Here is a 16331-nt window from a genome sequence, read left to right on the forward strand (position 1 = left end):
CTGCAAGCAGGCTGTCAGCGTGTACTGAACGCCAGGGATTGGAAAACACGTCACATCAGCCACGCCCCTACGTGTTTCGTCAGAGACTTCGAATATATATAAATACTGTTAAAGTTTTTTGGTAGTCTGCGCACTGTCCTCTCTTGTGCGGTGCTAGCTGCTTCACTGCCCGGTTGACCGTTCCGGGTCGGTTAATGACTTGCAAAAAAAGGTTTTTTTTTTTAGTGTAGCGCTCCGCTCCTTGGGTGTGGGGTGTGTGGCCACACACCCCACACCCAAGGAGCGGAGCGCTACACTAAAAAAAAAACCCTTTTTTTGCAAAATATATAAATACTGGTAGTGATCCTGGCTCCGTTGGGAGAAATCACTGGCATGGCACTCCAGGTCTTGTGAGAGTAAAACAATTTAATGTGCTCTCACAAGACCTGGAGTGCCATGCCAGTGATTTCTCCCAACGGAGCCAGGATCACTACCAGTATTTATATACCTCTGCAGGGGAACACAGGCCATTGCTAGCAGTAACCGGAGTGCCAGGTCGCCATATATATATATATATATATATATATATATATGTTATCCTTGGATGAGTGGCGCCACTTTATGCTTTAGTAGATATATAAAAAACAACAATATTCCCTTATTAATGTAGGGTGTCAGCCCGTCTTAAAGTAACAAAGTACCGGTATAATACTTATAAAAAATGTGCAGAGAGGAAAATAAGACCTTGGCGACTAATTGTTGCGAGAAGTAAATAGTATATAAAAATATATCAAATATAAAAAATTTTATTATGACAATATAAGACAAATATACAAAAAGACCTGAGGGGGGCGCACTACTATGAAATAAGACTTAAAATATTGGGGGGTCAGGGATATATAAAAAACACTTTATATATAAAAACACTTTATATATAAAAAAGAGGGGGAGATGGGATATAAAAAGTGCAAAAAACAATAGGTAAAAAAGTAGTAATAGCAGCAAATTCAATAAAGAACGCTTATCTTTTTGAGAAGGTAGGAGGTATCTGACCTCCTACCTTCTCAAAAAGATAAGCGTTCTTTATTGAATTTGCTGCTATTACTACTTTTTTACCTATTGTTTTTTGTACTTTTTATATCCCATCTCCCCCTCTTTTTTATATATAAAGTGTTTTTATATATAAAGTGTTTTTTATATATCCCTGACCCCCCAATATTTTAAGTCTTATTTCATAGTAGTGCGCCCCCCTCAGGTCTTTTTGTATATTTGTCTTATATTGTCATAATAAAATTTTTTATATTTGATATATTTTTATATACTATTTACTTCTCGCAACAATTAGTCGCCAAGGTCTTATTTTCCTCTCTGCATATATATATATATATATATATATATATATACTGTATATATTTATATATATATATATATATATATATATATATATATATATATATATGTGTGTGTGTGTGTGTGTGTGTGTGTTATTTTTGGGGTGAGGGTTTGTGCTTTTTTTGTGAGATTTTTACGGAGGGGGAGTTTTTGTATTTTCAGGCTGTGTGTGTGTGTGTGAGCTATATAAATAACTGGTAATAAATAAATATTATAAATCTATATATCTACCTATCTTTATCAATATATCTATATCTTTCAATCTAACTCTATCCAATGACCTATCTACACATGCATTAGTATTTACTTATATTTTGTTGAGAAAATAGACTTGTTGCAGATAATTGTTGACACAAAGAGCCGGATGTTTATCCTCACTCCTGTAGCCATAAGGCGTAAATCTCTCTATGTAATAAAGGGAATAAAAACTAATTTGAGTATAACACTGCGCTACCAAACCGATATAAAAGGAATGATTACGGATGAATGAGTAAACCCTATTTTCTTATATGATAATGATATTGACATTAATAAAAGCGAAACAAAATAAAATAAAGCGTCTCAATCCAACTGCGAGAAGCATTTTCCCTTTGTTAATTCCCACTGTAGATCAGTATAACAAACTGCTATCTACCGCCACCGCGGCAAAGAAACCTAGAAGATCAAAGGCATAAAAGCGAGCGCATCACACAGCTTATGAATAAGCCAGTTGGAAGGATAAGTATTGGATTTTTATACACTAATATGGATAAAAACAGAAGGTTTTTAAAATGACTACATTCACGTAAGGAGCTTAGCGAGGAAAGTGGTAGAATGATACGGGAGGATAAAACCTGTTGCTTCAAGATGAATATGTCTGAAGGATTAATGTTAATTTTCGGATGGCAGACAGTGGGAGATTCTAAAGAATTCCAAAGCAATTATTTATTGGGAGAATGCTGCGTAAATGCGGTAAGACAGAAAATACAGGTGAGGCGGCAAGAGGAAGCACGCTGAATCCCTGAGTGGAAACCAGATTATCTCTATATTTACCACTAGGCATTATAATACTACAAAATGACAATTGCTTTTCATTGTGTCTCCTGCATAGAAATGGGAATTGTAATCTATTGGCCAAACTCCAAAACTTGTTTAACTGCACACTTGCTAGATATGAGCTCAGACCCCCTTCTTTTGGGTCTAACTCGTTCTCTTGATTTGGTTTCGACAAACACCTCCTGTTTTGCTTTTTTGTTCCGGATTTCTTTAAAAAAAAATGATTTCACTACTGATAAAGAATTGAATGGGCTACTTCAAGCATTTATAAATTGCATTTCTAAAGCAATTTTATATCGCAACAATACACTTACAATTCACAATTATGGGACCAATTCAGCACGGATAGCCTGGAAGATTTCTGTGCTACACCACTTTCTGGTCCAGGAAACAATATATTCACCAGGAGGGGTTCCTCACGGCCCCAGTTGCGGGAGAAAATGAATGGGGAGCTGTTGCCGTGTCTCATTCCACTTGAGCTGACAATTTCTCACCAGCAAGTCTCTGCTCCTCTGCAGACTTGTGTCCGCTGGAAAGAGAGATACATCGTAGGCTTTAAACCTAGGATCAAGCACGGTGGCCAAAATGTAGTGTTCTGATTTCAACAGATTAACCACCCTTGAATCCTGGCAAATTCTCAACTGCAATTAAAACAGGTGCATCCCCCCTCCATTGCCTAAGCCATAGGTGGATGTATAGGCTTGAATGGCCTTTTGCTGACCCTATAGAGGGTAGATTTCTACTTGTTACTACCTCTTACTTGAGGTGATGGCAGGGCAGGTTCAAGAGAGTTTGCTGGTGCTCCGGTCTTTGACATGCAGTCACTGAATATTGAAAGTGGCCTGAAATTATTAGGGCCACCAACAGCATCTATTGTATTTTTTTTTTTTTATTCTGCACTACCAAATTTATTGTGTGAGCAAAACATGGCACGTGCTGGAATTTGCCCAGATGTAGTGCTCGCACAATATTGGTGGCATTGTCAGATATCACAAATCCCCAGGAAAGTCCAAGTGGGGTAAGCCATTGTGCAATGATGTTCCTCAGTTTCTCTAAGAGGTTCTCAGCATTTGCCTCTTACAGAGACCGGTGATACACAGTGTAGCCTGCCTAGGAATGAGTTGGCGGTTGTGAGATGCTGCTACTGGTGCTGCTGCTGGTGCTGCTGTTGCTGCATAAGGCAATGCATTGACCCAGTGGCCAGTCACAGTCATGTAGTCCTTAGTTTGCCCTGTTCCACATGTCCATATGTCCATGGTTAAGGGGAGAGAGGGTACAACGGCATTTTTGAGGACACTTTTCTTAGTGTCCCTCTAAAGTCTGGGAATCACTTGCCTAGTGAAATGGAATCAATACAGGATTTGGTCCCAGGGACACAGTACGTCCAACAACTGTCTAAATCCCACTGCACTGTTGGCCAATACTGAGTGCACGTCTAACACTAGCATAGTTGTTATGGCCTCAGTAATCAAAGTGATTGCTGTCATAATTAATCTTCCTTGCAAAGAACTGTTGGACAGTCAATTGCTTAATAAAAGTAGTAGAAATGGACAACAGCAGCAGCGGCAGTGGCAGGAGTAGCACTCAAGTATCCTCCGGAGGAATACCGGATATGAGAGGAGTTAGTCATGTCAGTGACATGGCCTAAAGGACTACTTCCGGTCATGCTTGAGGAGGTGCTTGGATTCAACAGGAAAAATAAATGTAGGTGTCCCTTGAATGTTTACCCTCTTAGCCAAAGTTTCTGGACTTGACAATGACTTCTGATGAATGCAATGCAGGTGACATATAAGGGAAGATGTTCCGAGGTGGTTAGCATCCTTACCCCTACTTATTACTCTTTTACACAGACTACATGTGGCGAGACAGTTGTCTGGATTTTGGTAGAAATAATTCCATACCAAACAGGTGGATTTTTGTCTTCTGTCCAGGCATTACAATGAGCTTTTTAATCCCACAGTCAACAACTGTATCCACCTTTATAATCCTCCTCATCAACACCAGTATCCTCATTCTGGTGTTATTCTAAAGTAAGATCCTCATTGTCAATATCAGCAACTGGACTGGCGGTGCTCCTCCCCTAACTTGCAGTGGGAATGTAAATGGTGGAAGGAGTCTCATTTTACTGTCTAATGTTGGAAAGTTCAGGCCTAGACATCACAACCATCGACACACTTGACTCTCCGTGTGGATGTGATATCTCTGTAAAACGCACAGTTGTTTTCTGTGCTTTAGCCAGCTTCATTTTTTTGAGAGGGAGGAGGGCTTACATTTGCATGAGAAGCCTAACCACTAGTCATCAACACATTTCAAGGCCCTAACCTTTCCTTGCCACTTTGTGTCGTGAATGGCATATTGCCAATTGTATGTCTCTCATCAGATAATTCATTTTAGGTTTTTGGATCTTACATGCCCTCTATGACATTGGGCATCGGCCTTAGCAGACAAAGTTGATGGAATTACATTGTCAATCTCATGACTAGTGGCAGCAGCTTCGGCAAGATGAAGTGGTTCCTGTTCTTTAAATTGTGTGTCCGCCTCCATCTCTGTATAAACACGCACCACCACTGCAGTTATACAGCAGCAAAGAGCAGCACCGTTGTACTAATATATAGCTCCCCTAACAGCACTGGACAGCAGTACCCCTAACATCAGGGAACAGCAGTACCACTTTACAGTATGGGACAGCAGCCCTTTACAGCACACCTTTATTTACTCAGCACACAGGGCAGCACCGCTTAACTTGTTCAGGACAGAGCAGCGCCCCCTTTTTTTACAGCACACAGGACAGCGCCCATTTACAGCAACAGCACACAGGACAGCAATCCTGTAATATTATTTATACGGCACACACAGGACCGTGCCCCCTTTATTTATTCAGTACACAGGACAGTGCTGCTTTATTTTTACAGCACACAGGGCAGTGCTCCTTTACAGTAACAGCACACAGGACATCAACCATGTACTATTATTTATACGGTGCAGGACAGCACCCATTTATTTTTGCAGGATACAGGACAGCACCCCAGTACAGCACAGGACAGCACAGGACACCAACCCAAGACTGCACCCAGCAGCCACCCCACGCCACCCACAGACAGACAGACAGAGGTCCGTCCACTACCCTCTCCAATGCTGGAGTGAAGAAGGCGCCACTTGGCGAGGTCTTATATAGGATCTAAAACCCAGTGAGAACCTTATAGCAGGATGATGGCGTTTTGCCTCGATCTGGGATCCGAGTCTGGCGGGAAAACCAAGCCGGACTCAGATCCCACCTCGGATGGGGAAATTCAGGGGGCTCGGATCTTGGAGATTCTAACCCACCTCATCCCTAGACGGGCCCAGCCCGAAACGGCGTAGACATTGCGCAGTAAACTTTTTGTGATTGACACCAGACCCGGAGAGACGTACATCTTTCTTTGGTTATATATATATATATATATATATATATATATATATATATATATATATATATATATATATATAATTTATTTTTTTTCTAACACTAGAAGATATTGTCCAAGGTGATAGAACCTGTAATACATCCAATACACAATCTTGTGTGGCTCTCATCTGCGTAGCAACAAAGGCATGAACACAACTCCAAGGTTATTGCAACTGGTAAGGGTTAATGAAATAATAAGCTGTACCTTGAACAAATTCTGTTTTTTTTTTTTATATAATGGCAAAATTATAAATGTGTTTAATACATCTCAGAAAGAGGAGAACTATGCATTAAATTGACCTTGGTTCTCAGATAAGTGATGCACTACCTATACAATGTTCTTTAATGTACTGCCTAGAGTATGTATTATATGAAAGGAAGACAATACACTGCCTCTTCTCTCTCTCTCTCTCTCTCTCTCTCTCTCTCTCTCTCTCTCTCTCTCGCTCTCTCTCGTCTTTATTACGCACACTTTTATCATGTACTGTACATTTTTTTACATTTTATATTCAAATGTGAGCTAAACATATCTTATAATTTGTATTACCTGCAGTGTGAGTGTCCTAGTATGCCCAAGTCTCACATATTACTGTCATACTGTAGGTTTGATGTACAATCCATAACCTAACTATGGGTGTCTTGGCCATTGTATATTGTAATTTGTATCTCCCCAACATGTAATCATAGCGCCATATGTTGTTTATCCCTTCAGTACAATGTAGTTAGCGCACACAAGATGGCCGACTTGTCTGATACTTTAGTGCACAGGATGAACAATCCACAGAACAAATGACTAGACCTGGATGCAGATGTATCGTATACATCCATGTAAAGAGATGTGTGTCACACAAAATCATTATGTTCACTGTGTTATGAGATATTTTGATACTGCACGTGCACAAAAGTCCCTTAAAACTTGTATAGCGCAGGGGCTTCTGGGAGATTTTTTGGGGTTCCTGCACATAGAGGGCATGATGAATCATTTGGTTGAGTGGCCAAGACTTTACATCCCCGTTAGTGCAACTTGGTCATGCCATCTTGATATTGTGGCTATACCTCCTTGGTAGGCCAGAACTCCTGCCCACACTGCCTCCTCTCAGGGATGTGTTGGGGCAAATGAAAAGTTACTCAGGTCCGAGGGCTACATGGAGTCCAGTTGTGATGTGGATTGGTTCTAGAGCTAAATTCTGTAGACCACTTATTGGTCTACACAGTTATTCACTTATTGTAGGTTGTGGGCTTTTCCAGGAAGGGTCCACAGTCAGACACACTTTTTATTATTAACAGTTTTTTATATGGCGCATACATATGTTGCAGCGCTTCACAGAGAATATTTGAACATTCACATCAGTCCCTGCACCAGTGAAGCTTACAATCTATATTCCCTACCACATGTGCACGCACACACAGACATTCTAGGGTTAATTTGTTGGTGACAATTGACCTACCAGTATATTTTTGGATTGTGGGAGAAAACCGGAGTACCCGGAGGAAACCCATGCAAGCACGAGGAGAATATACAAACTCTGCACAGTTAGGGCAATGGTGGGGATCAAATCCATGACCTCAGTGCTGTGAGGCAGTAATGCTAAACATTACACCATCCGTACTGCCCCGTATATATATAACACATGGTGGGAATAGAATTCATGACCTCAGTGCTGTGAGGCAGTAATGTAACCATTACACCATCCGTACTGCCCCATATATATAACACATGGTGGGGATAGAACCCATGACCTCAGCTCTGTGAAGCAGTAATGCTAACCATTACACCATCCGTACTACACTGTATATATAACACATGGTGGGAATAGAATTCATGACCTCAGTGCTGTGAGGCAGTAATGCTAACCATTACACCATCCGTACTGCCCCGTATATATAACACATGGTGGGGATAGAACCCATGACCTCAGCGCTGTGAGGCAGTAATGCTAAACATTACACCGTCCGTACTGCCCCGTATATATAACACATGGTGGGGATAGAACCCATGACCTCAGCGCTGTGAGGCAGTAATACTAACCATTACACCATCCGTACTGCCCCGTATATATAACACATGGTGGGGATAGAACCCATGACCTCAGCGCTGTGAGGCAGTAATGCTAAACATTGCACCATCCGTAGTGCCCAACACTTATGATGCAAGTGTGGTTTTGGTGGCTACAATGAGATTTCAGGCCATTAAAAAAATAACCAAGAGATGAGCAAGAGTAGACTAGAAATTAAACCTGATCTATTTTCATGTCCTCTATCGAATTAATCAGAAGTGGTCTTACAACTTATTTGCCAATTGACCCCTTTAATGTAATTCATTTATAGACATTATATGCCAATATGTAGAAAGATCTTTTGTTACCTGCAAGTTACTCAGGTCAAATAATTACTCCCTGCTCAATTCACGGATCTACTTATGATATAATGAATATTTATTTTCACCAATGTACTAATTTATTATTATTATAGCTTTTTAAATAGAAAAATGTATAAAGCTAAACAGTAAATTAGCAGATTACATACTGTAATGTCAAAGTTTGTTGCGCAAATACGTTGTTTTCGTAACCCTTTGAGTGGCAACATCTCTCGGAGAGATGTGCAAAATATACGCAAAAAATTCCAGTGTCGCTCACATTTATTATATACATTCAAAGTAAAAATGTTGTGTAAAAAAAGATATATATTCTATACATGGTACGCATAACAGGTCATTAGGATGAATACAAATGTTTGCCAATTTTCACAGTGGGATCTCAGGAGAGAACTTCCAGGAGGCCTTCTGAATTTCTTAAAAATGAAACCGGGTATTTTTTGTTCTTCTAATTTTACATTACCTCCAGGAGAATGGAAAATGGGTCTTCATTTTCCACACATGTACCTGACGTGTTCTGGGAGTGGGATCATATGCAAGTGTTACATATTGGAGGGTTTTTAGAATACTATTGAAATGTCAAACTGCTTTAGGAGCATAACTGAACCACCAAAATCCCACAGATATGTAGACACAGGTCCACTGCTTTAGAAGGTTCCTTTGTCCAGAAGCTTAAAGGATCCAAAATGCAACAGACCATAGAGTCCATTTAAGCAAACAGTTCCAGAACCTGTTATTTAAAAAAAATGGCATATGTATCAATATAAAAGGCTAACTACTCCTCATCTCTATAAGGTGAAGTACCGCCAGCGACCACTAGAGGCCACTCAATGGACCAAATTAATTATTTGTGTACTAAAAGATGTCATAACAGAAAGTGAAAGACATTTGCCCCAGTTACACTGTTGTCCATGACCTGTAGAGGAAGGTCAATGGGCCTTATTCGAGTTCACTCTTTCTGACAAAATCCTTCTTAGATGGACAAAACCATCTGCACTGCAGGGGGGCAGATGTAACATGTGCAGATAGAAATAGATTTGGTGATTTTTTGGTGATTCTTTGCAGGGTAAATACTGGTTGCTTTATTTTAACACTGCAATAAAGATCTCACTTTGAAGTAAAACCCCACCCAAATCTAATTAGATCTGCACAAGTTACATCTGCCCCCCTGCAGTGCACATGATTTTGTCCATCTAAGAAGGATTTTGTCTGAAAGAGTGAACTCGAATAAGGCCCAATGTTTGCATTGTCTCTGTACATGTCTACGAAAAAATATTAGAATTTTTTTTTCTCTATGGCAGAGAGTGTAGGGAACACACAATAGTCAAGTGACAAGGAAGTTACTGCATTTAAACCCCTTTCACACCAGAAAATGCAGGGACTTACCCGGGAAAACGGTCCCTGGATCAAGCAGGGACATTTCAGGGTTGGCCCTTTTCACACCACCTTAGTCCGAGCATTTTCTGGTGTGAGGGGGGCAACGGTGTTCAGGTTGCGTGGTCCGGGCAGCAGGGAACAGACTGCGGGGATCCGGGCAGTGGCGGCTGGGCACTTATAGCACTATTTGCCAGGCAGTGGGGCAGGAAGCGCTGCTGAATTTGAAAACATTTTGAAAAGTCTGGCCAGATGCTGATTGGCTGAGAGCGTCTGGCCTGTCTTTTCAATATGTTTTTAAATTCACCAGTGCTTCCTGCCCTTCTGCCCGGCAAATAGCGCTACAAGCGCTCAGCCACCGCTGCACGGATCCCTGCATTCTGGACCCCGCTGCCTGCTGTACAGACCCCGCTGCTTGGGTAAATTCCTTTCACACCAGCGAGTAACCAACCCTGGTTGGTCGAAGGAGCAATCCTGTTCGCTAGCAGGGTTGAATACCCAGCACATTTTTCCAGAAATTTGGCCTGGTAACATTGCACACCAGCGCTAGTCAGGAATTTTGGCTGATGTGAAAAGGGTATTAGTGGCACCAACCCTAGTGCCACCACTGGCAGTATCTTATTTTTGTTATCAAAAAGAGTCAAATGTTATAATATATGTTTCCATAACATAAGGTAATATTTCTATTGGCTTATTAAATTCACCAAACGATTGTATGAATTTCTGAGTTTGACAAATCTACCACCAGGTACCGGAGAGTTCCTATAAAAATAAGTACAAAAAAGTAAAAAAAAAAAAATGTTAAACTTTAGTTAGTCCATGAACGAAAAATGTAAAGTCTATTTAACTCCGGTTACATTTCTTTTAATAAGGGCTACTGGGAATTACAAATGTAGAGTAAAGTAGGTGGCTCAGAAAAGCTGTACTCTTAAATATATTCTTAATGCCTTGTTTTAATGGATATATTGTTATAGAATAATAGGTTTGTCTTATAGTTTTATTTCTCAATGATGTGCCTGGTTCCAACCTGACAAAGGCTTGCTGGTTGGAACATTTAAAGGTGCCCATACACTAGTAAGATTTATCTTCAGATCTGGCTGGTTGGAACAAAAACATGGTTATGGATGAGTGACAGTTTGTCAGTTTTCCAGCATTTCCAAGCAAATGGTCAACTGTAATTTGCTCTCATCCATAGCCATGTTTTTGTTCCAACCAGCCAGATCTGAAGATAAATCTGCGTGTTTATGGCCACCTTTACTCTTGTTCACCCCATTAAGAATAAAAAAAACCTTACAAATAACTGTCACAGTTTCCAGTTTCACCAACTGTCACATTTCCCAGAGCCCAATGGTGATGTATTGTGATTGGCAGATGTTTTTCCACATAACTCCAAAATGAAGCAACCAATGACAACTTCAAATTTAATTCTACAGTACCAAGAGCTTTCATTTGGTACAGTATATAAGGTATACTGTTTAAACAATGCACCATAGAATAAGTCACTCGTAAAAATCTCAATTTATTCATTGTAGAATTTGGACAGATATGTGCCCAAGTTTCAAGTATATTTCATTGCATGTGATAGTCATTAATTAACACATCAGTGCCTGGGACGATGGGATGCTTAAGTGATTTAATAGCTTGCAGTAATTCAGTGTCTCTTTTTAGAACTTTAATATCTCAAGATGAATGGGCGAGAGAGATGTAAAACCTAAGAGAAACAAATTGTTTCCAGAATAGCTTGAGGGTGCTATGGCATATCGTTAAGGTTTAGCGCTTAATATAGCAATTGGCAAGTAGTAAAGTCTTTAGTACTTAGGACCTTTTATTACTGTCATTACGGATATAAACGATTTAAGTATTAGTCAATTGTGTTTTCAGTTTGTTGACCAGTAAAACATAAAATCTGTCCCCTAGTTCCTAATGTGTCATCTTGAATCTTCTCATCGCATTTCCATATTTCTGTAGATTACAACTGTGCAGTTGGGTTTCAGTCCTGCAATCTCCTTAATAAATGGCTGCTTTTTATTCATCATTTTGTGCCATATTTCTACATATATTCTGTATCCAGACCTAATTTATGTATCACTATATTGATCAACCCAAGTGAATTTGTCAAAAATAGGTGTGAAAATTGCCAAGCAAACATTTTTATTCATCTTAATGACCTGTAATGTTTAACTTATATTGTAACTATAAATCGCTTTTTTTTTTACACATTTTTTATTTGCGTTTATATAACAAATGTGAGCGACGCCGGCATTTTTAGAAGATATTTTACACATCTCTCAAAGGCTGATTGGCGCTCAAAGGGATAAGACCTCTCTTATGATTGATTTATAGGTATTAAAGAATGTAAAACGATTAAAATCTGTGTTATCATTATACCAGAGGATATCCCACAATTCTTTCATAACTTAGTCAATAATATGAACTTAAATGATAAACATGCGTTGACTGATGCAGATGGGGGCTCCAACAGCTCTGAAGGGCCCTGGTAATGGGAGGAAGTGTGAACAATGGGTGACCAATGGGGGAGGTGTGGCCAGACTCACTCCTTACAAAATAATCTGTATGTGCAGCTGCAAGTGCACAGGTTTGCAGCAGGGGTAGGTGCGATTGGAACCCCACCGCACATCGGGAAGGCTGAATGCCACAGTGGCATGTGTGGCACTAAGGAAGATAGGACAAACTGCTGCTACTTAAGTAGCCTATCTCCCAGCTTGCCCGCTATCTAGAAATAGGGAAGGGGGCCCCTCTAACAGGCATGGGCCCGGGAAAAGAGTACCAGCCCAGACCTTGCTGCACCACTGGATGCCGAGTAAGTGCTATGGCAGTATGCGTTTTGGACTTCAAGTGACAATCACACACTGCTGCCACTGGTTACGGCAATGGCGTTATTAAGACAGTCCAAAGGCACTGCTGCAAAGGTCCATGGCTCCTCTACATATTGCATTCTTTTATTTTGGAGAAGCCGCCATATCGCCTCATTTAGCAAAATAAATATTGTTCTCACAAAGCAATTTATTGTAGTATTGTTCCAATGCTCGTGTGGTCCCGTGCACATCGGAGCAGAGTCGGAGATGGGACCTGCTTGCCTCCGACAGGGCAGCCTCCCGGCAGCGGGAAATGTGATCGTATGTGATCCTGCCATCTGGGATCGGGAAATTCTTATGCGACTTCCCCCTCTGAGATGTCGCAGTGCTTAGGGGCCTATACAAATCTGCTCTCTTCAGCCATCCGGCTGTGCCTCCAAAAAAAGCCAGGCATTAAAAGAAACCAAGATGTAAAAGGTACATTTAGCAGTAAATTCCAAAAGCGTTGAACTTCCACTGACAAATTTATGGGTTGCGAGACCCTGGGAGTCATTTCATAGCGACTCTCAGAATATGCAGGAACTCTTTGATCCTTTCAAGTGACTCTTTAGGAACAATGTCATATTATGTGTGTACATTACATAAATGCACGCTCCTCATGTAGAACGCCTTGGATTTTGTCATAAGAGAATATAAATTGTGTATTCAAAGGGGAGGCTGGCTCTCTGCTAACCTCATCTCCCTTGGCTCATCTTTGTTAAACCTGTAATTTTTCTCTTCTTAACTGGATCTACAGCATTAAATCATACAGAAAATATATATATCACATTGTATTAGTGAAACTGCTTCCCCTCTAAGAGCAGAGGATTTATTAGGAGATATCCTGTTAGCGGTGACGGATCTGTAATTTGTGTGACTATTACAGGGCTGCATGTCCCAAGTACAATGCATCTTGTGGGTTTATTTCAAGCTGTTTTTCTTGTTGAGATTGTACATTTTTTATTGTTAATATGCTGTGTTATATTATTATTATTATTATTATTATTATTATTCATGGATATATTCATAACTACAAGAGTACCTTGCAGTTTACTAATGTATATACATTTTTAACGTGTATATTAGTTAAAAGCCCGACAAAATGACGGCTTCTGCAATGTACTTTCACTTTGAGCTGTGGCAGTTTTTACATTCACTTTGAACTGTGCGTATGTATATATATATATATATATATATATATATATATATATATAATAGCGGTTTTCAAATGAATGAAGGCGGCACTATCAGTGAAACATTAAGAGACTTGTATTAAAACATCACAGTGGTAAAAAATGTCAGCATGGTGAGTTGACAGTTTCGGAGCTTTCGCCCCTTCCTCAGGACTACTGACTGTGCATCAAAGCTCAACAAAAGTATCTATATATAGATAGATAGATAGTACATGCATGGTGATGGGGGGGGGGGGGGGGTGGATTCAATTAGCCCCAATCATTTTTTGAGTGCACAAAATAATATTAATTATAAATAAAATAATAATGTTAAATACGGTTTGTGATTGAGAACATGCTATAATAATAATGATATATAGTTGTGCTCATAAGTTTACATACCCTACCAGAATTGGTGATTTTCTGGCCATTTGTCAGAGAATATGAATGATAACTCCCAAACTTTTCTTTCTCTCATAGTTAGTGGTTGGGTGAAGCCATTTATTGTCAAACAACTGTGTTTACTCTTTTTAAATCATAATGACTACAGAAACTACCCAAATGACCCTGATCAAAAGTTTACATACCCCAGTTCTTAATACCGTGTATTGCCCCCTTGAACATCAATGACCGCTTAAAGTCTTTTGTGATAGTTGTGGATGAGGCTCTTTATTTTCTCGGATGGTAAAGCTGCCCATTCTTCTTGGCAAAAAGCCTCCAGTTCCTGTAAGTTCTTGGGCTGTCTGGCATGAACTGCATGTTTGAGATCTCCCCAGAGTGGCTCAGTGATAGTGAGGTCAGGAGACAGAGATGGCCACTCCAGAACCTTCACTTTATTCTGCTGTAGCCAATGACAGGTCGACTTGGCCTTGTGTTTTGGATCATTGTCATGTTGGAACGTCCAAGTACGTCCCATGCGCAGCTTCCGGGCTGATGAGTGCAAATTTTCCTCCAGTATTTCCAGATAACATGCTGCATTCATCTTGCCATCAATTTCGACCAAGTTTCCAGTGCCTTTGTAGCTCACACATCCCCCAAACATCAGTGATCCACCTCTGTGTTTCACAGTAAGAATGGTGTACCTTTCATCATAGCCTTGTTGACTCCTCTCCATATGTAACGTTTATGGTTGTGGACAAAAAGTTAAATTTTGGTATCATCACTCCAAATGACTTTGTTCCAGAAGTTTTGAGTCTTGTGCTGTTTGTAGTATTGTAAGCGTAATGCTTTGTGGCATTTGCGTAGCAATGGGTATCTTCTGGCAACTTGGCCATGCAGCCAAATTTTCTTCAAATGCCTACTTATTGTGGATCTTGAAACAACCACACCACTTTTTTCAGAGAGTCTTGTATTTGAGCTGAAGTTATTTGTGGATTTTTCTATGCATCCCGAACAATTTTCCTGACAGTTCTGGCTGAAATTTTTGTTGGTCTACCTGAACGTGATTTGGTTTCCACAGAATGCCTCATTTTCTACTTCTTAATTAGAGTTTGAACACTGCTGATTGGCATTCTCAATAGCTTAGTTATCTTTTTATACCCCTTTCCTGTTTTATACAGTTCAATTACCTTTTCCCACAGATCCTTTGACAATTATTTCGATGTCAGTGCAGCACTGGATGAAAGATGCAAGGGTCTTTCAGGAGACCAGAAACTCACTGACCTTTTATACACGCACACTGATTACAAGCAAACAGATCACAGGGAGGATGGTTACCTTTAAGTAGCCAATCAAACCCATTTGTGTCAACTTGTGTGCATGTTATCAGGCCAAAATCTCCAGGGTATTTAAACTTTTGATCAGGGTTATTTGGGTAGTTTCTGTTGTCATTATGATTTAAAAAGAGTAAACACAGTTGTTTGACAATAAATGGCTTCATCCAACCACTGACCATGAGTGAAAGAAAACTTCGTGAGTTATCTTTTTTATTCTCTGCTAGGGTATGTAAACTTATGAGTACAACTGTATATAATAAATAAAATAATAATGTTAATTACTGTTTTGCGAGTGAGAACACACCTATGAACACTCACCATAACATACCGAATAACCTCATTATTTACTTAAAATTTAAAAATTGTTCAAATGATTTTTTTTTTATGATTTTGCCCACAATTGTTTTTGCTAACTCAGATCGTATATTCCATTAACCTCTTAAATGGCAAAAACACTTTAGTTTGGAGCCCCAATTGCATACCTAACAACATGACCCATTACATTAGGTACAATATGCTCAGTTCCTGTACTTCCCTGCCAGTTGCGAATCCAGAGGTGGGGTAGCAATGCATTCCAAAATTCAAATAGAGGATCCACACTCACTGCCAGTGAGTCCCGGCCTGTGATGTTTGGCAGTGTTTGGGGTGGCAGTTGGGTGGCAGTCAGGCTTGCATATCCAAGTACTGACACTGTACAGTAAAGAGTATTCTTGTGGTCATGGTTTTGTCTTGTGATTGCCCTTTTAAATAAACATCTGCATTCGGCTGGCATTCCGATGTAAACTCTGGCTTTATTACATCCCGTCCGTAGTTTTAATAAATGTATCATGTTGTTTCAGCTGCCGCACCATAACATCTATTTAATTTAAGTTTTGCACAATATATTATTCAACGCCAACAACAGTTTTGTTCCGATTGCGCTGCTTCAATCTTTATATCTTTGTGTCTTTTCCCTAATCCTACCATCATGCACTTGCGTACCTGCCAAGA

This window comes from Crinia signifera, chromosome 9 (assembly GCF_055691185.1).
Source record: "Crinia signifera chromosome 9, ASM5569118v1, whole genome shotgun sequence".
NCBI classification, from domain to species: Eukaryota; Metazoa; Chordata; class Amphibia; order Anura; family Myobatrachidae; genus Crinia; species Crinia signifera.